The sequence below is a fragment of the Oncorhynchus gorbuscha genome, linkage group LG16, assembly GCF_021184085.1.
Source record: "Oncorhynchus gorbuscha isolate QuinsamMale2020 ecotype Even-year linkage group LG16, OgorEven_v1.0, whole genome shotgun sequence".
NCBI lineage: Eukaryota > Metazoa > Chordata > Actinopteri > Salmoniformes > Salmonidae > Oncorhynchus > Oncorhynchus gorbuscha.
Window position 1 is genome coordinate 83,046,605 of NC_060188.1, and position 23,037 is coordinate 83,069,641.

General features: G+C 48.3%; 1 pseudogene; it reads right to left on the reverse strand.

Moving 5' to 3' along the window:
* Positions 1 to 23,037, reverse strand: part of LOC124000468 — a 125,427-nt pseudogene that overhangs the window by 15,680 nt on the left and 86,710 nt on the right.

Sequence of the window (23,037 nt, forward strand, 5' to 3'; positions counted from 1 at the left end):
TCCTCTCTCTTCTGCCACTACCTGAGTCCTGTCCCCTCCTCTCTCTCTTCTGCCACTACCACTACCTGAGTCCTGTCTGCCTCCTCTCTCTTCTGCCACTACCCGAGTCCTGTCTCCTCCTCTCCTCTTCTGCCACTACCCGAGTCCTGTCTCCTCCTCTTCTCTTCTGCCACTACCTGTCCTGTCCCCTCCTCTCATCTTCTGCCACTACCTGAGTCCTGTCTCCTCCTCTTCTCTTCTGCCACTATCCGAGTCCTGTCTCCTCCTCTCCTCTTCTGCCACTACCCGAGTTCTGTCTCCTCCTCTCCTCTTCTGCCACTATCCGAGTCCTGTCTCCTCCTCTCCTCTTCTGACACTACCCGAGTCCTGTCTCCTCCTCTCCTCTTCTGCCACTACCTGAGTCCTGTCCCCTCCTCTCCTCTTCTGCCACACTACCCTTGTCCTGTCTCCTCCTCTTCTCTTCTGCCACTACCTGAGTCCTGTCTCCTCCTCTCCTCTTCTGCCACTACCAAGTCCTGTCTCCTCCTCTCTTCTGTACCCGAGTCCTGTCCTCCTCTCCTCTTCTGCCACTACCTGAGTCCTGTCCCCTCCTCTCCTCTTCTGCCACTACCCAAGTCCTGTCTCCTTCTCTCCTCTTCTGCCAATACCCGAGTCCTGTCTCCTCCTCTTCTGCCACTACCTGTCCTGTCCCCTCCTCTCCTCTTCTGCCACTACCTGAGTCCTGTCCCCTCCTCTCCTCTTCTGCCACTACCCAAGTCCTGTCTCCTCCTCTCCTCTTCTGCCACTACCCGAGTCCTGTCTCCTCCTCTCCTCTTCTGCCACTACCTGAGTCCTGTCTCCTCCTCTCCTCTTCTGCCACTACCTGAGTCCTGTCCCCTCCTCTCCTCTTCTGCCACTACCTGAGTCCTGTCTCCTCCTCTCCTCTTCTGCCACTACCCGAGTCCTGTCTCCTCCTCTCCTCTTCTGCCACTACCTGAGTCCTGTCTCCTCCTCTCCTCTTCTGCCACTACCCGAGTCCTGTCCCCTCCTCTCCTCTTCTGCCACTACCTGAGTCCTGTCCCCTCCTCTCCTCTTCTGCCACTACCCAAGTCCTGTCTCCTTCTCTCCTCTTCTGCCACTACCTGAGTCCTGTCCCCTCCTCTCCTCTTCTGCCACTACCCAAGTCCTGTCTCCTTCTCTCCTCTTCTGCCACTACCCGAGTCCTGTCTCCTCCTCTCCTCTTCTGCCACTACCCGAGTCCTGTCTCCTCCTCTCCTCTTCTGCCACTACCTGAGTCCTGTCTCCTCCTCTCCTCTTCTGCCACTACCTGAGTCCTGTCTCCTCCTCTTCTCTTCTGCCACTAACTGTCCTGTCTCCTCCTTTACTCTTCTGCCACTACCCGAGTCCTGTCTCCTCCTCTCCTCTTCTGCCACTACCTGAGTCCTGTCTCCTCCTCTCCTCTTCTGCCACTACCCGAGTCCTGTCTCATCCTCTCCTCTTCTGCCACTACCCGAGTCCTGTCTCCTCCTCTCCTCTTCTGCCACTACCTGAGTCCTGTCTCCTCCTCTCCTCTTCTGCCACTACCCGAGTCCTGTCTCCTCCTCTTCTCTTCTGCCACTACCTGTCCTGTCCCCTCCTCTTCTCTTCTGCCACTACCTGAGTCCTGTCCCCTCCTCTCCTCTTCTGCCACTACCCAAACTCCTCTTCTGCCACTACCCAAATTCTGCCAGTCCGAGAATTGTCTCCTCCTCTCCTCTTCTGCCACTACCCAAGTCTTGTCCCTCCTCTCCTCGTCTGCCACTACCTGTCCTGTCCCCTCCTCTCCTCGTCTGCCACTACCTGAGTCCTGTCCCTCCTCTCCTCTTCTGCCACTACCTGAGTCCTGTCCCATCCTCTTCTCTTCTGCCACTACCTGAGTCCTGTCTCTCCCTCTTCTCTTCTGCCACTACCTGAGTCCTGTCTCCTCCTCTCCTCTTCTGCCACTACCCGAGTCCTGTCTCCTCATCTCCTCTTCTGCCACTACCCGAGTCCTGTCTCCTCCTCTTCTCTTCTGCCACTACCTGAGTCCTGTCCCCTCCTCTCCTCTCCTCTCCTCTTCTGCCACTACCCGAGTCCTGTCTCCTCATCTCCTCTTCTGCCACTACCCGAGTCCTGTCTCTCCCTCTTCTCTTCTGCCACTACCTGAGTCCTGTCCCCTCCTCTCCTCTTCTGCCACTACCCGAGTCCTGTCTCCTCCTCTTCTCTTCTGCCACTACCTGTCGTGTCTCCTCCTCTCCTCTTCTGCCAATACCTGTCGTGTCTCCTCCTCTCCTCTTCTGCCACTACCCGAGTCCTGTCTCATCCTCTCCTCTTCTGCCACTACCCGAGTTCTGTCTCCTCCTCTCCTCTTCTGCCACTACCTGAGTCCTGTCTCCTCCTCTCCTCTTCTGCCACTACCCGAGTCCTGTCTCATCCTCTCCTCTTCTGCCACTACCCGAGTTCTGTCTCCTCCTCTCCTCTTCTGCCACTACCTGAGTCCTGTCTCCTCCTCTCCTCTTCTGCCAATACCCGAGTCCTGTCTCCTCCTCTTCTCTTCTGCCACTACCTGAGTCCTGTCTCCTCCTCTTCTCTTCTGCCACTACCCGAGAATTGTCTCCTCCTCTCCTCTTCTGCCACTACCTGAGTCCTGTCTCCTTCTCTCCTCTTCTGCCAATACCTGTCGTGTCTCCTCCTCTCCTCTTCTGCCACTACCCGAGTCCTGTCTCCTTCTCTCCTCTTCTGCCAATACCTGTCGTGTCTCCTCCTCTCCTCTTCTGCCACTACCCGAGTCCTGTCTCCTTCTCTCCTCTTCTGCCAATACCTGTCGTGTCTCCTCCTCTCCTCTTCTGCCACTACCCGAGTCCTGTCTCATCCTCTCCTCTTCTGCCACTACCCGAGTTCTGTCTCCTCCTCTCCTCTTCTGCCACTACCTGAGTCCTGTCTCCTCCTCTCCTCTTCTGCCAATACCCGAGTCCTGTCTCCTCCTCTTCTCTTCTGCCACTACCTGAGTCCTGTCTCCTCCTCTTCTCTTCTGCCACTACCCGAGAATTGTCTCCTCCTCTCCTCTTCTGCCACTACCCAAATTCTGTCTCCTCCTCTCCTCTTCTGCCACTACCCGAGAATTGTCTCCTCCTCTCCTCTTCTGCCGCTACCCAAGTCTTGTCCCCTCCTCTCCTCTTCTGCCACTACCCAAGTCTTGTCCCCTCCTATTCTCTTCTGCCACTACCCGAGTCCTGTCTCCTCCTCTTCTCTTCTGCCACTACCCGAGTCCTGTCCTCTCCTCTTCTGCCACTACCCGAGTCCTGTCCCCTCCTCTCTTCTTCTGCCACTACCCGAGTCCTGTCCCCTCCTCTCTTCTTCTGCCACTACCCGAGTCCTGTCTCCTCCTCTTCTCTTCTGCCACTCCCGAGTCCTGTCTCCTCCTCTTCTCTTCTGCCACTACCCGAGTCCTGTCTCCTCCTCTCCTCTTCTGCCACTACCCGAGTCCTGTCCTCTCCTCTTCTGCCACTACCTGAGTCCTGTCTCCTCCTCTCCTCTTCTGCCACTACCCGAGTCCTGTCTCCTCCTCTCCTCTTCTGCCACTACCCGAGTCCTGTCTCCTCCTCTCCTCTTCTGCCACTACCCGAGGTTCACTTTCTACCTGCACAAGAAGCACAGCTGGTCAGGATATGGACAATCCATATAACTGTCAGTTATTGGCAGCACAAGTGAAATGTCCTCGGTTAGCTAGGTGAAGGTTAGCTAGGTGAACACATCTCTACCAGCACAGGTGTTATACCTATAGAAGTCACATGGCCACATCTCCCCTCAGATTTGTCCTGTTGGTGTTTCCCTGTAATACTACTATCCACCTATCAATTTGATGAATTTGTCTTTAGCTAACCTAGATAGGTTACCAATCTCCCAACCTGATAACTAGCTACTAAGAAGCCATTTCAGGATATCAATCAAGTTAGAGTAGCTAGCTTGTCTAACTTTCAAACTAGCTGTCATGCCTGCTGGCAAGGTTGGTAGACATTAGAAAAGCAAGTAATTACTAAATGTGCTGGATAAGACTCACATTCATTTCAATCTTTTACCCAGAGAAGCATATTTAGTTTCTTTAAAAAAATTAACACCAGTCAGAAGGATACAGACAGCTCAAGAGGTATGCTTATATATGCAGAAAAATAAAATAAAAATTTACATAGAAATATGCATAATTATAATGGCTCTAGATTACAGGAAAAAGCTGTTTCAGGTGTTTTGAAAATGCAAAAAACTACCCTCTGGACCAGCCCCCCAGGTATCACGTACTTTGGGCTCCCTTTGATTTTTGGGATGCATGACGTCCCTGAGCATAAGGTACACATGGACAGTTGATGGACAGTACATGCTAGTGTCAGCTGAGCTATTGGGGGAGAGGTGAGGTGGGTTGACATGTCATAGGTGACAGATCATAGGAGAAGGCTACACACCAGCGTGGGTTCTGGGACGTTTCCTTCACGCTGCCTCCTGAAGGGGTACGACCACGTGCTTTGAGAAATTTGGGCGACTTGGTTCGCTGGTTTGCTGTGTTGTACAGTCCACTGGGGAGGAAAACAAGGAAACTTGATCAGAATTACCATCAGGACAGGCAGCTCGCTGTCAATAATACATACATTGATCTATATAGTGAATGATCTGTTGGCAAAAACAAACTCTTAAGTATAGTCCTTAGTCATCACGCTGATACAAACGACAACATTCCTCTTCACCTAGCCATAACCACAATGACACAGATACGTCAGTAAATGGCAGGATGATGACGTCATAGTCTCAGAGGATACATCTAAATGCCAAGGCAACAGGTCACACCAATGGCTGCTGGTTAGTGACCCCAGGCCTCACATACATCCTGTCTGTCTGCATTCATTAGCTTCAGATAAGGCCCCTCTGACACAACACGCACACGCACACACGCACGCACACACACACACACACACACACACACACACACACACACACACACACACACACACACACACACACACACACACACACACACACACACACACACACACACACACACACACACACACACACACACACACACACACACACACACACACACACACACACACACACACACACACACACACACACACACACACACACACACACACACACACACACGCACACACACACACACACACACACACACACACACACACACACACACACACACACACACACACACACACACACACACACAGCCCCCTGAGAGGGAAAGAGGGAGCAAAAAGCAGTCCCATGATAACACATATCAAAATGGAGATGAAATAATGTTGAAACCAGCTCATTGGTATGCAAATAGCCTTGGATAATACTAAATTATCATCAGAAGACAGTGGCTATGTCTGAAATGGCAACCTATTCCCTATGTAGTGCACTACTTTTCATCAGGGCTCTGGTCAAAAGTACTGCACTATGTAGGGAGTAGGGTGCAATTTGTACGAAGACCAGCTTTGCAAGTTCAACAAGATGAATATGAAGTTCTGTTACATTTTTGTCATTTAGCAGAAGCTCTTATCCAGAGCGACTTCCAGTCGTATTTCTATAATCCTTAGTAGTGGTCGCCAGTGAGAATCAAACCCACAACCCTGGTGTTGGAAATGCCATGCTCTACCAACTGAGCCACACAGTCCCATCTCAAAATAGTTTGTGTGTATGCATTGATATGTAGGCTACGTGTGCCTTTTAATTTTTTTATGTAGTTCTGTCCTTGAGCTGTTCTTGTCTATTGTTGTTCTGTATTATGTCATTCTGTATTATGTTTCATGTTTTGTGTGGATCGCAGGAAGAGTAGCTGCTGCTTTGCAACAGCTAATGGTGATCCTAATAAAATACCAATACCAATCTCTTTGTGTCTGTCTCCATGCTACTGTGCAAACACTATGAACTTGGCCTGGTCCCAGATCTGTTTATAATGTGTTGCCAACTCCTATGGTCATTGTTTGGCATGACAGTATTAACAGATCTGGGACCAGGCTACTGTGAACGAGGGAGACGTATAGACACAAACTGGCTGTCACTGTGCTGTCACACATACAGCTTCCAGCAGTGAATTTGATGAAGCCGCTGGGAGTGTCATGTTTTGTCATTGGTTATCATGTCTTGTCTCTGTGCTTCCCTTCTATTCGTTTCCCTCTGCTGGTCTTATTAGGTTCTTTCCCTCTTTCTATCCCTCTCTTCCCCTCCCTCTCTCCCTCTCTCGCTCTCTCTCCTTATCGTTCCGTTCCTGCTCCCAGCTGTTCCTCATTTACTCTTTTCACACCTGTCCCCTATTTTGCCCTCTGATTAGAGCCACTATTTCTCCCTCTGTTTTCCGCTTCTGTCCTTGTCGGATCCTTGTATGATGTTCGCTGTTCTGTGTCCTTGTCGCGCCCTGTCGTGTTTTGTCTTCTTCAGATGCTGCGTGTGAGCAGGTGTCTTAGTCTGCTACGGTCGATGCCTTCCCGAAGCAACCTGCAGTCTATGGTCGAGTCTCCAGTCAGTCCTCGCTACTACGAGTGGATTTAAGTTTTTCCTGTTTTGTTTTCTCCTTGATATATCCAGGATTATTACTTTTGTCATATACTGGAATAAAGACTCTGTTTTCGTTAAGTCGCTTTTGGGTCCTCATTCACCAGCATAACAGAAGGATCCGACCAAGAATGGACCCAGCGACTACGGATTCTCGTAACACTGCCGTCGAGATCCAGGGAGCAATGCTCGGCAGACACGAGCAGGAATTGTCTGCTGCTCGTCATGCCGTTGAGACCCTGGCCGCTCAGGTTTCCGACCTCTCAGGACAGTTTCAGAGTCTTCGTCTCGTGCCACCAGCTACTTCCTGGTCTTCCGAGTCTCCGGAACCAAGGGTTAATAACCCACCATGTTACTCTGGGCAGCCCACTGAGTGCCGCTCCTTTCTCACCCAGTGTGATATTGTGTTCTCTCTCCAACCCAACACATACTCAAGAGAGAGAGCTCGGATTGCTTACGTCATTTCACTCCTTACTGGTCGGGCTCGAGAGTGGGGCACAGCTATCTGGGAGGCAAGGGCTGAGTGTTCTAACAATTATCTGAACTTTAAAGAGGAGATGATACGGGTTTTTGATCGTTCAGTTTTTGGTAGGGAGGCTTCTAGGGCCCTGGCTTCCCTATGTCAAGGTGATCGATCCATAACGGATTACTCTATAGAGTTTCGCACTCTTGCTGCCTCTAGTGACTGGAACGAGCCGGCGTTGCTCGCTTGTTTTCTGGAGGGACTCCACGTTGAGGTTAAGGATGAGATTCTCTCCCGGGAGGTTCCTTCCAGTGTGGACTCTTTGATTGCACTCGCCATCCGCATAGAACGACAGGTAGATCTTCGTCACCGAGCTCGTGGAAGAGAGCTCGCGTTAACGGTGTTCCCCCTCTCCGCATCGCAACCATCTCCTTCCTCCGGCTCAGAGACTGAGCCCATGCAGCTGGGAGGTATTCGCATCTCGACTAAGGAGAGGGAACGGAGGATCACCAACCGCCTTTGCCTCTATTGCGGTTCTGCTGGACATTTTGTCAATTCATGTCCAGTAAAGCCAGAGCTCATCAGTAAGCGGAGGGCTACTGGTGAGCGCTACTACTCAGGTCTCTCCATCAAGATCCTGTACTACCATGTCGGTCCATCTACGCTGGACCGGTTCGGCTGCTTCATGCAGTGCCTTGATAGACTCTGGGGCTGAGGGTTGTTTTATGGACGAAGCATGGGCTCGGAAACATGACATTCCTCTCAGACATTTAGGGAAGCCCACGCCCATGTTCGCCTTAGATGGTAGTCTTCTCCCAGTATCAGATATGAGACACTACCTTTAACCCTCACAGTATCTGGTAACCACAGTGAGACCATTTCCTTTTTGATTTTTCGTTCACCTTTTACACCTGTTGTTTTGGGTCATCCCTGGCTAGTATGTCATAATCCTTCTATTAATTGGTCTAGTAATTCTATCCTATCCTGGAACGTTTCTTGTCATGTGAAGTGTTTAATGTCTGCTATCCCTCCTGTTTCTTCTGTCCCCTCTTCTCAGGAGGAACCTGGTGATTTGACAGGAGTGCCGGAGGAATATCATGATCTGCGCACGGTCTTCAGTCGGTCCAGAGCCAACTCCCTTCCTCCTCACCGGTCGTATGATTGTATTATTGATCTCCTTCCGGGGACCACTCCCCCTCGGGGTAGACTATACTCTCTGTCGGCTCCCGAACGTAAGGCTCTCGAGGATTATTTGTCTGTTTCTCTCGACGCCGGCACCGTAGTGCCTTCTTCCTCTCCCGCCGGAGCGGGGTTTTTTTTTTGTTAAGAAGAAGGACGGTACTCTGCGCCCCTGCGTGGATTATCGAGGGCTGAATGACATAACGGTTAAGAATCGTTATCCGCTTCCCCTTATGTCGTCAGCCTTCGAGATTCTGCAGGGAGCCAGGTTCTTTACTAAGTTGGACCTTCGTAATGCTTACCATCTCGTGCGCATCAGAGAGGGGGACGAGTGGAAAACGGCGTTTAACACTCCGTTAGGGCATTTTGAGTACCGGGTTCTGCCGTTCGGTCTCGCTAATGCTCCAGCTGTTTTTCAGGCATTAGTTAATGATGTACTGAGAGACATGCTGAGCATCTTTGTTTTTGTCTACCTTGACGATATCCTGATTTTTTCACCGTCACTCGAGATTCATGTTCAGCACGTTCGACGTGTACTCCAACGCCTTTTGGAGAATTGTCTCTACGTGAAGGCTGAGAAGTGCGCCTTTCATGTCTCCTCTGTCACATTTCTCGGTTCTGTTATTTCCGCTGAAGGCATTCAGATGGATCCCGCTAAGGTCCAGGCTGTCAGTGATTGGCCCGTTCCAAGGTCACGTGTCGAGTTGCAGCGCTTTCTAGGTTTCGCTAATTTCTATCGGCGTTTCATTCGTAATTTCGGTCAAGTTGCTGCCCTCTCACAGCTCTTACTTCTGTCAAGACGTGCTTTAAGTGGTCCGGTTCCGCCCAGGGAGCTTTTGATCTCCTCAAGAAGCATTTTACGTCCGCTCCTATCCTTGTTACTCCTGACGTCACTAAACAATTCATTGTCGAGGTTGACGCTTCAGAGGTGGGCGTGGGAGCCATTCTATCCCAGCGCTTCCAGTCTGACAATAAGGTCCATCCTTGCGCTTATTTTTCTCATCGTCTGTCGCCATCGGAACGCAACTATGATGTGGGTAACCGCGAACTGCTCGCCATCCGCTTAGCCCTAGGCGAATGGCGACAGTGGTTGGAGGGGGCGACCGTTCCTTTTGTCGTTTGGACTGACCATAAGAACCTTGAGTACATCCGTTCTGCCAAACGACTTAATGCACGTCAAGCTCGTTGGGCGTTGTTTTTCGCTCGTTTCGAGTTTGTGATTTCTTATCGCCCGGGTAATAAGAACACCAAGCCTGATGCCTTATCCCGTCTCTTTAGTTCTTCTGTGGCTTCTACCGATCCCGAGGGGATTCTTCCTGGCTGGCGTGTTGTCGGGTTGACTGTCTGGGGAATTGAGAGACAGGTTAAGCAAGCACTCACTCACACTGCGTCGCCGCGCGCTTGTCCTAGTAACCTTCTTTTCGTTCCTGTTTCTACTCGTCTGGCTGTTCTTCAGTGGGCTCACTCTGCCAAGTTAGCTGGCCATCCCGGCGTTCGGGGTACACTTGCTTCTATTCGCCAGCGGTTTTGGTGGCCTACTCAGGAGCGTGACACGCGCCATTTCGTGGCTGCTTGTTCGGACTGCGCGCAGACTAAGTCAGGTAACTCTCCTCCTGCCGGTCGTCTCAGACCGCTTCCCATTCCTTCTCGACCATGGTCTCACATCGCCTTAGACTTCATTACCGGTCTGCCTTCGTCTGCGGGGAAGACTGTGATTCTTACGGTTGTCGATAGGTTCTCTAAGGCGGCACATTTCATTCCCCTCGCTAAGCTTCCTTCCGCTAAGGAGACGGCACAAATCATCATTGAGAATGTGTTCAGTATTCATGGCCTCCCGTTAGACGCCGTTTCAGACAGAGGTCCGCAATTCACGTCACAGTTTTGGAGGGAGTTCTGTCGCTTGATTGGTGCTTCCGTCAGTCTCTCTTCCGGTTTTCATCCCCAGTCTAACGGTCAAGCAGAAAGGGCCAATCAGACGATTGGTCGCATATTACGCAGCCTTTCTTTTAGAAACCCTGCGTCTTGGGCAGAACAGCTCCCCTGGGCAGAATACGCTCACAACTCGCTTCCTTCGTCTGCTACCGGGCTATCTCCGTTTCAGAGTAGTCTGGGGTACCAGCCTCCTCTGTTCTCGTCCCAGCTCGCCGAGTCCAGCGTTCCCTCCGCTCAGGCGTTTGTCCAACGTTGTGAGCGCACCTGGAGGAGGGTGAGGGCTGCACTTTGCCGTTACAGGGCGCAGACTGTGAGAGCCGCCAATAAACGTAGGATTAAGAGTCCTAGGTATTGTCGCGGCCAGAGAGTGTGGCTTTCCACTCGTAACCTTCCCCTTACGACAGCTTCTCGTAAGTTGACTCCGCGGTTCATTGGTCCGTTCCGTGTCTCCCAGGTCATCAATCCCACGCTGTGCGACTGCTTCTTCCGCGACATCTTCGTCGCGTCCACCCTGTCTTCCATGTCTCCTGTGTCAAGCCCTTTCTTCGCGCCCCCGTTCGTCTTCCCCCCCCCCGTCCTTGTCGAGGGCGCACCTATTTACAAGGTACGAAGGATCATGGACATGCGTTCTCGGGACGTGGTCACCAGTACTTAGTGGATTGGGAGGGTTACGGTCCTGAGGAGAGGAGTTGGGTTCCATCTCGGGACGTGCTGGACCGTTCGCTGATTGATGATTTCCTCCGTTGCCGCCAGGGTTCCTCCTCGAGTGCGCCAGGAGGCGCTCGGTGAGTGGGGGGGTACTGTCATGTTTTGTCATTGGTTATCATGTCTTGTCTCTGTGCTTCCCTTCTATTCGTTTCCCTCTGCTGGTCTTATTAGGTTCTTTCCCTCTTTCTATCCCTCTCTTCCCCTCCCTCTCTCCCTCTCTCGCTCTCTCTCCTTATCGTTCCGTTCCTGCTCCCAGCTGTTCCTCATTTACTCTTTTCACACCTGTCCCCTATTTTGCCCTCTGATTAGAGCCACTATTTCTCCCTCTGTTTTCCGCTTCTGTCCTTGTCGGATCCTTGTATGATGTTCGCTGTTCTGTGTCCTTGTCGCGCCCTGTCGTGTTTTGTCTTCTTCAGATGCTGCGTGTGAGCAGGTGTCTTAGTCTGCTACGGTCGGTGCCTTCCCGAAGCAACCTGCAGTCTATGGTCGAGTCTCCAGTCAGTCCTCGCTACTACGAGTGGATTTAAGTTTTTCCTGTTTTGTTTTCTCCTTGATATATCCAGGATTATTACTTTTGTCATATACTGGAATAAAGACTCTGTTTTCGTTAAGTCGCTTTTGGGTCCTCATTCACCAGCATAACAGGGAGGGTTTTCTATGTTTAGCATCCTACAATGTGTGCTTTGCTCTGTTCCTCAGTTGTTGTCGTGAGTCAACAAGGAAATCTACTTCAACCTAGCTGCCATCCCTCTCCTGCCTGTCTCACTATTTTCTCCAGATGTGCGTGTGTGTGTGCTGATGTTTAATCCACCAAATATTAATGATGTAACCAATGCAAACACATAGCAGGAATAACTATTGTAATGTGTACATGTCCGACATGACCAATACAATCCATCCTAGAGCAAAGACAGTACTGTACCATTGTGGGGCATTCTCATCCCATGGTGCACTGGGCTTCCCTCGCTGTTCCTCTGGATCACCATTCTCTGTCTTGGTTACTATGGAGCTAAAGGTCAACAAACAAATAAACAACAGGTAAACAAATACAACCATGACTGTATTTGGTCTGGGCTAAGCAGTTGTACGAAGAGCTGCCAATGATATTATCTGATATTGGAAAAGCATTCTCTCAATCCATCTCAATTTATCCTTCTTTCCTTCTTTACTTCTGTCTTTGCCCCCTTTTCCATTTGTTTCAAACTGAACACCTCTCTAATTCGTACACTGTTTTCTACATTTTCCTCTCACATCACTTGCCCATGTCTGATACCTCTTCAAAGCTGATTGTGCTGTAATCTTAGTCGTTCCATCTTTTTCGTCATTCTCCGTCTTTGTGTTGGACCGATTCACATTGTTCAGTCCTATAAGGAAGAGATATGTTCTGTAAGGTTGAATGCTGAACCAACCTCCCTCTTTCTTTCCATTGTTTCAAATCCAATTTTATTTGTCACATGTGCCGAATACAACAAGTGTAGACTTTACAGTGAAATGCTGAATACAACAAGTGTAGACTTTACAGTGAAATGCTGAATACAACAGGTGTAGACTTTACAGTGAAATGCTGAATACAACAAGTGTAGACTTTACAGTGAAATGCTGAATACAACAGGTGTAGACTTTACAGTGAAATGCTGAATACAACAGGTGTAGACTTTACAGTGAAATGCTGAATACAACAGGTATAGACTTTACAGTGAAATGCTTACTTAACCTTTATAACCAACAGTGCTGTTCAAGAAGAAGATCATATTTACCAAGTAGGCTAAAATAAAAGGTAATAATAAAAAGTAACAATAGAATAACAATAACCCAGCTATATACAGGGGGCACCGGTACTGAGTCAGTGTGCAGGGGTACGGGCTAGTTGAGGTAATCTGTACATGTAGGTGGGGGCAAAGTGACTATGCATAGGTAACAAACAAACAGCGAGTGTACAAAAGGGGGGGGGGGGTCAATGTAAATTTTATGAGCACCGCCTGGCAGTTTCCATGCCAGGCGGTGATGCAACCGGTGAGGATGCTCTCAATGGTGCAGCTGTAGAACCTTTTGAGGATCTGGGGAACCATGCCGAATCTTTACAGTCTCCTGAAGGGGAAAATGTTTTGTTGTGCCCTCTTATCGACTGTCTTAGTATGTTTGGACCATGATAATTCGTTGGTGATGTGGACACCAAGGAACTTGAAACTCGACCCTCTCCACTACAGCCCCGATAATGTTAATGGGGGCCTGTTCGGCCCACCTTTTCCTGTAGTCCATGATCAGCTCCTTAGTCTTCATCACATTGAGGGAGAGGTTGTTGTTCTGGCACCACACTGCCAGTTCTCTGGCCTCCTCCCTATAGGCCGTCTCATCGCTATTGGTGATCAGGCATACCACTGTTGTGTCGTCAGCAAACTTAATGATGATGTTGGAGTCATGCCTGGCCATGCAGTCATTAGTGAACAGGGAGTACAGGAGGGAACTAAGTACACACCCCTGGATCAGCGTGGCAGACGTGTTGTTGCCTACTCTTACCACCTAGGGGTGGCCCGTCAGGAAGTCCAGGGTCCAGTTGCAGAGGGAGGTGTTTAGTCCCAGAGTCCTTAGCTTAGTGAGGAGCTTCGTGGGCACTATGGTGTTGAATGCTGTGCTGTAGTCAATGAACAGCATTCTCACATAGGTGTTCCTTTTGTCCAGATGAGAAAGGGCGGAGTGGAGTGAGATTGAGACTGCGTCATCTGTGGATCTGTTAGGCGGTATGCGAATTGGAGTGGGTCTAGGGTGTCCTGAAGGATGCTGTTGATGTGAGCCATGACCAGCCTGTCAAAGCACTTCATGGCTACCAACGTGAGTGCCACGGGATGGTAATAATTTAGGCAGGTTACATTCGCTTCCTTGGGCACAGGGACTATGTTGGTCTGCTTGATGACTCATTGCAAGCTCACAGAACAGGGCTCCGGGCAGCCGAGCGGAAATGGAGGAAAACTCGCCTCCCTGCGGACCTGGCATCCTTTCACTCCCTCCTCTCTACATTTTCCTCCTCTGTCTCTGCTGCTAAAGCCACTTTCTACCACGCTAAATTCCAAGCATCTGCCTCTAACCCTAGGAAGCTCTTTGCCACCTTCTCCTCCCTCCTGAATCCTCCTCCCCCTCCCCCCCCTTCCTCCCTCTCTGCAGATGACTTCATCAACCATTTTGAAAAGAAGGTCGACGACATCCGATCCTCGTTTGCTAAGTCAAACGACACCGCTGGTTCTGCTCACACTGCCCTACCCTGTGCTCTGACCTCTTTCTCCCTCTCTCTCCAGATGAAATCTCGCGTCTTGTGACGGCCGGCCGCCCAACAACCTGCCCGCTTGACCCTATCCCCTCCCTCTTCTCCAGACCATTTCCGGAGACCTTCTCCCTTACCTCACCTCGCTCATCAACTCATCCCTGACCGCTGGCTACGTCCCTTCCGTCTTCAAGAGAGCGAGAGTTGCACCCCTTCTGAAAAGACCTACACTCGATCCCTCCGATGTCAACAATTACAGACCAGTATCCCTTCTTTCTTTTCTCTCCAAAACTCTTGAACGTGCCGTCCTTGGCCAGCTCTCCCGCTATCTCTCTCTGAATGACCTTCTTGATCCAAATCAGTCAGGTTTCAAGACTAGTCATTCAACTGAGACTGCTCTCCTCTGTATCACGGAGGCGCTCCGCACTGCTAAAGCTAACTCTCTCTCCTCTGCTCTCATCCTTCTAGATCTATCGGCTGCCTTCGATACTGTGAACCATCAGATCCTCCTCTCCACCCTCTCCGAGTTGGGCATCTCCGGCGCGGCCCACGCTTGGATTGCGTCCTACCTGACAGGTCGCTCCTACCAGGTGGCGTGGCGAGAATCTGTCTCCTCACCACGCACTCTCACCACTGGTGTCCCCCAGGGCTCTGTTCTAGGCCCTCTCCTATTCTCGCTATACACCAAGTCACTTGGCTCTGTCATAACCTCACATTGTCTCTCCTATCATTGTTATGCAGACGACACACAATTAATCTTCTCCTTTCCCCCTTCTGATGACCAGGTGGCGAATCGCATCTCTGCATGTCTGGCAGACATATCAGTGTGGATGACGGATCACCACCTCAAGCTGAACCTCGGCAAGACGGAGCTGCTCTTCCTCCCAGGGAAGGACTGCCCGTTCCATGATCTCGCCATCACGGTTGACAACTACATTGTGTCCTCCTCCCAGAGCGCCAAGAACCTTGGCGTGATCCTGGACAACACCCTGTCGTTCTCAACCAACATCAAGGCGGTGGCCCGTTCCTGTAGGTTCATGCTCTACAACATCCGCAGAGTACAACCCTGCCTCACACAGGAAGCGGCGCAGGTCCTAATCCAGGCACTTGTCATCTCCCGTACTGCAACTCGCTGTTGGCTGGGCTCCCTGCCTGTGCCATTAAACCCCTTCAACTCATCCAGAACGCCGCAGCCCGTCTGGTGTTCAACCTTCCCAAGTTCTCTCACGTCACCCCGCTCCTCCGTTCTCTCCACTGGCTTCCAGTTGAAGCTCGCATCCGCTACAAGACCATGGTGCTTGCCTACGGAGCTGTGAGGGGAACGGCACCTCAGTACCTCCAGGCTCTGATCAGGCCCTACACCCAAACAAGGGCACTGCGTTCATCCACCTCTGGCCTGCTCGCCTCCCTACCACTGAGGAAGTACAGCTCCCGCTCAGCCCAGTCAAAACTGTTCGCTGCTCTGGCCCCCCAATGGTGGAACAAACTCCCTCACGACGCCAGGACAGCGGAGTCAATCACCACCTTCCGGAGACACCTGAAACCCCACCTCTTTAAGGAATACCTAGGATAGGATAAGTAATCCCTCTCACCCCCCCCCTTTAAGATTTAGATGCACTATTGTAAAGTGACTGTTCCACTGGATGTCATAAGGTGAATGCACCAATTTGTAAGTCGCTCTGGATAAGAGCGTCTGCTAAATGACTTAAATGTAAATGTAAATGTAAACATGAAGGTATTACAGACTTGGTCAGGAAAAGGTTGAACATGTCAGAGTAGACACTTGACAGTTTGTCCGCGCATGCTTTGAGTACACGTCCTTGCAATCCATCTGGCCCAGCGGCTTTGAATGTTGAACTATTTAAAGGTGTTGTTCACATCAGCTACCGAGAGTGTTATCACACAGTCATCCAGAAAAGCTGGTACTCTTGTGCATGCTTCAGTGTTGCTTGCCTCGAAGCGAGCATAAAAGGCATTTAGCTCATCTGGTAGGCTCGCGTCACTGGGCAGCTCGCGTCTGGGTTTCCCTTTGTAGTCTGTAGTAGTTTTCAAGCTCCGACGAGCGTCATCGATGCTCTTATTGAAGAAGCCTATGACTGAGGTGTTGTATTCCTCAATGCCATTGGATGAATCCCGGATCATATTCCAGTCTGTGCTAGCAAAACAATCCTGAAGTATAGCATCCGCGTCATCTGACCACTTCCATATTGAGCCAGTCCCTGGTACTTCCTGTTTTAGTTTTTGCTTTTAAGCAGGAATCAGGAGGATAGAATTATGGTTTGATTTGCCAAATGGATGGTGGGGGAGAGCTTTGTATGCATCTCTGTATGTGGAGTAAAGGTGGTGTAGGATTTTTATCCCCCTGGTTGCACATGTGACATGCTGGTAAAAATTGGGTAAAAATTATTTAAGTTTGCCTGCATTAAAGTCCCCGGCCACTAGGAGCGCCACTTCTGGGTGAGCGTTTTCTTCTTTGCTTTTGGCCTTATAGAGTTGGTTGAGAGTGGTCTTAGTACCAGCTTTGTTTTGTGGTGGTAAATAAACGGCTATGAATAATACAGATGAGAACTCTCTTGGTAGATAGTGCGGGCTAATTTTATTATAAGGTACTCTACCTCAGGTGAGCAATACCTCGAGACTTCTTTAAAATTACCGCACCAGCTGTTATTCACAAAAAGACACCCCCCCCCCACCCCTCGTCTTACCAGAGGTAGCGTCTCTGTACTTCGGTGCATGGAAAATCCCGCTAGTTCTATGTTGTCCGTATCTTCGTTCAGCCACGTCTCGGTGAAACATAAGATCTTACAGTTTTTAATGTCCCGTTGGTAGGATAATCTTAATCGTAGGTCATCCATTTTATTGTCCAATGATTGCAGCTTAGTGAGATGAATGGGAGGCAGTGGGAGTTTACTCGCTCTCCTCTGGATTTTCAGAAGGGTGCCTGATCTGTAGCCCCTCTTTTTTTCACGCAAAAGGCGTGGATCTGGGCCTGTTCCAGTGAAAGCTGGATATCCAGCTTTTTTACCAAATGTAAAAACTAGACGTTGAACAGGCGTCTGTGCCCAGTGGGTTCACTCAATCTGGTTTTAAAAATCTCCCTTCCTAACTGGTTTACAGTCCCTGAGACAAACCAGAAATGTTTCATTGGCCAAATATTCTCAGATTTTCATAAAACAACACATTTGGTCTTGTTTCTGCATCAACAAATTTAGCGCGAGGCAAAATAGTAGCCTATAGGCGCGCTTCAATTAGCTTGTTCTGTACAGCAGGAGGCCACATTTTGCAGGCTACACTGTCCCGTGAATGTCCTGCAAAATCATCCCTTTGTCCCACATTTTAGTATTTTAAATGTGGTTACCCTAGGTAGAACCCTTTTGGTTTCAGGTAAAACCCTTTTGGGTTCCATGTAGAACCCTTTCCACAGAGGGTTCTACATGGAATCTAGAACCCTTTCCACAGAGGGGTCTACATGGAATCCAAAAGGGTTACCTGGAACCAAAAAGGGTTCTCCTATGGGAAGAACCCTTTCGGAACCCTTTAAAAAAAAAGATTGTACTGTCAGTGTGAACTGTTGAAGTGAATATAATATGATAAGCTAATTGAAGCCCTGTGTTGTTCCTGATGGGGGAACAGGAGGAGGAAGTTAATACTAAACTTACTGAGACTCAACTAAGGTGCTTTACACCTGGCAGTGTTGTCAATAGCAACCTGAGAGGTTCTACTGGGAAACGGTAGAGGTGAAAATATGTTTTTGGGTATGCATTAGTTACCATTGATACGTTACCCTTAGTGACATTGTATTTGTCAGGTGTTGTGTAGTGTGTCTGTGGATGTTATGTAGGTCTTAGGTAGGCTTTAAGTATGTTGTATGTCCATCTGACCTGTGGTCTGTGATGGTCTCTTGGAGTAGGTCTTGCTGCGGGTCCTGACCACCTGCAGGTCTGGTCGAGGCAGACCGACAGACGGATCCCTGCCCATCTGCATAGCAGTCTTTCCACTGTAGGGGTGCACACACACACACACACACACACACACACACACACACACACACACACACACACACACACACACACACACACACACACACACACACACACACACACACACACACACACACACACACACACACACACACACACACACACACACACACACACACACACACACACACTGTTTAATCAGCTATCTTTTCAGGGTGTCCTGTCTGTCTAGAACAGGTACATTTCTAAGTATGCAACAGGTCAAACATGTATTATAAGTGTGAGATACTGTAAGCAGAAAGAGACAGTAAAATTCCACTAGAAGGGTTTCAGGGGGCAGATGTTTCTGGTCTGTCAGGTTCTTATGAGATACAGAGATGATCTGCTCTTGTCCTTTCATGCAAACCTTTTGTCTCGCACACAGTGACAGTGATACACAGTGATAGTGACATGCATTGACAATTACATACATATGAAATACAGTACACGTAAATTGCTGTGCATCAGCGGGAAGCTAGTCTGATGCATCGACGAGGTGTTGAAGAGCAACATGAATATGGAAAACACAGCCACAGTTGTGACTGCAGTGACCCCATAAATAGCAGAGGTCACTAATGTATAAATAAATATTGCAGAAGAAAACTGCATCTATTCTTCTCAGAATAGATGCAGGAAGTAGACAACAGAATGAAGACAAAGGAGAGACGGATGTTGTGTGAACCCTGAATTATTCAAGTCTTCCACTTCTCTGTGGTACACACACAAACACATGCACACACACACACACACGGTGTGTTTGTCTAACACTGAACCCCCCTTTTAGCTCCTTTGTAAAACAGGCTGCATTATTCACAAGGTTGTGGATTTCAGCATGAATACATGCTGGGAGTCTTCCTCATGGATTGTCCTTCTTTATCTCAGGACATGTGATAGTGTTAAGTTTCTACCTGGGGGGATGACAGAGAAGGGGATAAGATAATAGGCAGAGAATAATGCTATACTATTTATATGTATTATGTATGGGGACTTCCATCTTACACACGATAGAAATGCATTATATTGTACACAGTTTCTACAATATTGTTTCATACACATAACGACATTTAAAGCAAGAATCCTTAGTTGCTATATTTTTGGAGTTATAAATTAACTATATATACACATGGATTCTTTAAGAATATAACTTATAAATGCCTCATGAGCCTAGATTAACTTGTGTATCCAATCAGTACCTTAAATATAAGCTTATTTTACTCCAATGTTTGTAAACAATGCAAATGTAAACAAACACGGTATAGCCTCAAAATGTATATCATGGATGGTTATTCTTTGCATCCATGGCTCTCTATATGAATTTGAGACGGGTTCAATTTCTCCAGGCCCATCCCTCAGCTTTTTACCAAAGTAGAGGCGGGCTGATAGTTTTGTTTTTGTTTCAATTAAGGATGCTAGCTTTGAAGCGGATATAGAATGGAGGTTTGCTCACCTGTACTGATGCTTAGATCCCAGGGAACCAAATTTGGATAGTTTTCTTGTCAGTGTGTCGCCATCATTTTCTGGCATTCTAAGAAAAAGCAACAACCATGGAGAAAAGGCCTAGATGAAGAATGTGAAAATACTGTACTTCTACTAATGTCTCCTAGAATATTGTGGGGAAGTTTCTACAGTACATTATTACACAAGTAGTAAATGCATTATTTTTCTCTTCATGAATTTCCAAAGTGACTAACCCATGTTAAGGAGGATTAAACACTTAGGCTGAAATTAAAATATTGCATCTTTCAAAAAGGTAACTGGCAATGCGTGTTTGAATGCTGAATCCACTTTGTAGTTTTTATTCTTTAGAGAAGAGAGAAGAGAACTGAATTGCTGCCCTATTTCACTTTCTCTCCTAGCTACAGAGCAGCAGGTCTCTTGTTCTGATCTCTGCTTTAATGACAGAATTACTGCTGGTACACCACTAGAAGCTTCATTCAAATTCTAAGCTCCGAGTCTGAGAGAGTGCGAGACTGGCATGTTTGTCGGTGAATAGAGAGAGAGAGTTATTATTTATTTCACTTTGAATTTAACTGAGAGAGAGAGACAGAGAGAGCAAATGTAAGTGTGTGAGCCTGAATGATAGAGCAAGAGACAAATAATTAATATTTGTAATTTTATTTAACTAGGCAAGTCAGTTAATTAAGAACAAATTGTTATTTACAATGACGGCCTACCCAGGATGACGCTGGGCCAATTGTGCGCCGCCCTATGGGACTCCCAAACACGGCCGGATGTGATACAGCCTGGATTCAAACCATGGACTGTAGTGGCGGCTCTTGCACTGAGATGCAGTGCCTTAGACCGCTGCGCCACTCGGGAGCGAGAGAAAAAGAGAAAGAGAGAGATAGATATAGAGATAGAGTGTGAGTGTGTGTACTGAGTGTGTGTACTGATGGTACTAGCAGTACATTAGTCCATTACTATACAGAAGTGAAGTAGAATCTCTGGCTGTTGCTCATTATAAAAGCCTCTAGCAGTCCCTCACCCAGCCATGTTTTATTAACACAACCAACACCACTACAGTGTTGAGCTAGGGCCTCTATCCAAACCAACACCACTACTGCTAGGGCCTCTATCCCACTGGGCTCAGACACTGCAGAGAACTCAAATCACTGTTGAAAAACACCCGGATGGAAAGATAGATGGGGGAAAGGTAGTGTAGGTAAATGGATGTAGTTAGTACTCACAACGAGGCTAAAACTGCCTCTTCTCGTTCTTTCTCCCATTATCTATAAGGACTTGTATAGTAGATCCACTCACCTAATTTCTATATTTCTTAATTCCATTATTTACTCTTAGATTCGTGTGTTGTTGTGAATTGTTAGATATTACTGCACTGTTGGAGCTAGGAACACAAGCATTTTGCTACACCCGCAATAACATCTGATAAATATGTGTATGTGACAAATAACATTTGCTTAGATTAAAGCTGCAGCATATTCCTGCCTATTTCATCCAATGGATTATGCCCTCTTCACCCACCTCCATTCCATAGTCTCGTCACAGCATAAGTCTCTCCCATTCTCTCACCCAAACCACCGCCACACCCCACCCTTCCACCCCTCTCCCTCCCAGAGGCCTATAAGCCTGGGGTAGGTATAACCTGTCACGCCCCCTCCTTTCTGCCTGCATGCCAGCTCCAGGTCTGTCTGTGGTCCAGGGACTGTCCACACTAAAGGGCTCACACCCTGAGTATACAGTGTAAATCCAGCGACCCACGCGTCGTGCTGCCGCCCAGGCTCTTTAGACTGCTCTCATTAGGCCACACACGGATGTACGCACAAATCAAATCAAGCTTTATTTCTACAGCACATTTCAGACATGAAATGCAACACAATGTGCTTCACAGGGAAAAAAACGAATAAAAACAGAAATATTTACTACACAACAAACATAAGAGGATGAACAACAAGAATAACAATAAAAACTGAAGGATTGTAAAAGCACCCTAAGGAAAAGCAAAGCTAAACATGTGTGTTTTAAGATCCCTTTTAAAAATGTCCAATGTTTCTGCCTTCCTCAGGCCTTCTGGAAGGCTATTCCAGAGACATGGGGCATAGTAACTAAAGTCTCTCCATGCCTCTTGGTCCTAGGCTTTGGGATAGTTAAAAGGCCCGTGCCAGAGGACCTGAGGGACCTACTGGCTACATAACCTAAAAGCATGTCTGACATGTATTGGGGTGCACAATCGTGGATTGATTTAAAAACAAATAGATGAAATGTATTCTAAAACTCACAGGAAGTCAGTGCAGAGACCTTAAAACGGGTGTAATGTGTGCTCTCCGTACTGGTCTTGGCAGTACCCGTGCTGCAGCATTCTGTTTTACAGTTGACCAATAGCTTTCTTGGGTAGACCAGACAGGAGAGCATTACAGTAGTTATGACTGCTGATGAGTCTCTCTGTATCAGCCTGAGAGAGAAACAGCAGTACCATGGCAATGTTCCTCAGGTGGTAAAAAGCTAGTTTTGTCACCTTCCTAATGTATGATTTGAAATTGTGTTCAGAATGGAAAATAACACCAAGGTTTTTTTCCTGGCGTTTTACCTTTATGTGAATGAAAATGTATGTCTAGATTCTCTCTCTGGGCATTAGCTCCAACAATACGTCTTTATTTTATCTGGAAGAAGTTGTGAGCCTTCCAAGTAATTCAATCACTAATACAGTCAAACCTTGTCGAACGCCACATGTGATATGTTTTTCTCTGAGTAATGTTCACCAAGGGTGACAAAAAACTTGAGAATGCAGGTAGAAGGCTTAAGTTGTGATATCACTTTCCTGAGCATGTCTGCGTCAACCAGGGAACATAATGCCTTTGCTTGGTAGGCTAGGTCACATATCATCATACTTCTCATCAAGTCAGTCAGTCAGTCAGTCAGTCAGTCAGTCAGTCAGTCAGTCAGTCAGTCAGTCAGTCAGTCAGTCAGAGTCAGACAGACAGACAGACAGACAGACAGACAGACAGACAGACAGACAGACAGACAGACAGACAGACAGACAGACAGACAGACAGACAGACAGACAGACAGACAGACAGACAGACAGACAGACAGACAGACAGACAGACAGACAGAGACCGCACTGCACTGTGCTGCCAGAAAGGGGCCTTGTTCATTTTGATCAAGGACTGTGGGACACTGGGGGATTTGACTTGTAATGAATTGAGCTTTTCTGGGATAGTTATGTTAAGAGGTATGTGATAGTGTTACTTCCTGATGGGATGACAGAGTAGGGGATGACAGAGGAGGGGATGACAGAGGAGAGGATGATAGAGGAGGGGATTGACAGAGGAGGGGATTGACAGAGGAGGGGATTGACAGAGGAGAGGATGACAGAGGAGGGGATTGACAGAGTAGGGGATGAAAAAGGAGGGGATGACAGAGGAGGGGATAACAGAGGAGAGGATGACAGAGGAGGGGATTGACAAAGGAGGGGATTGACA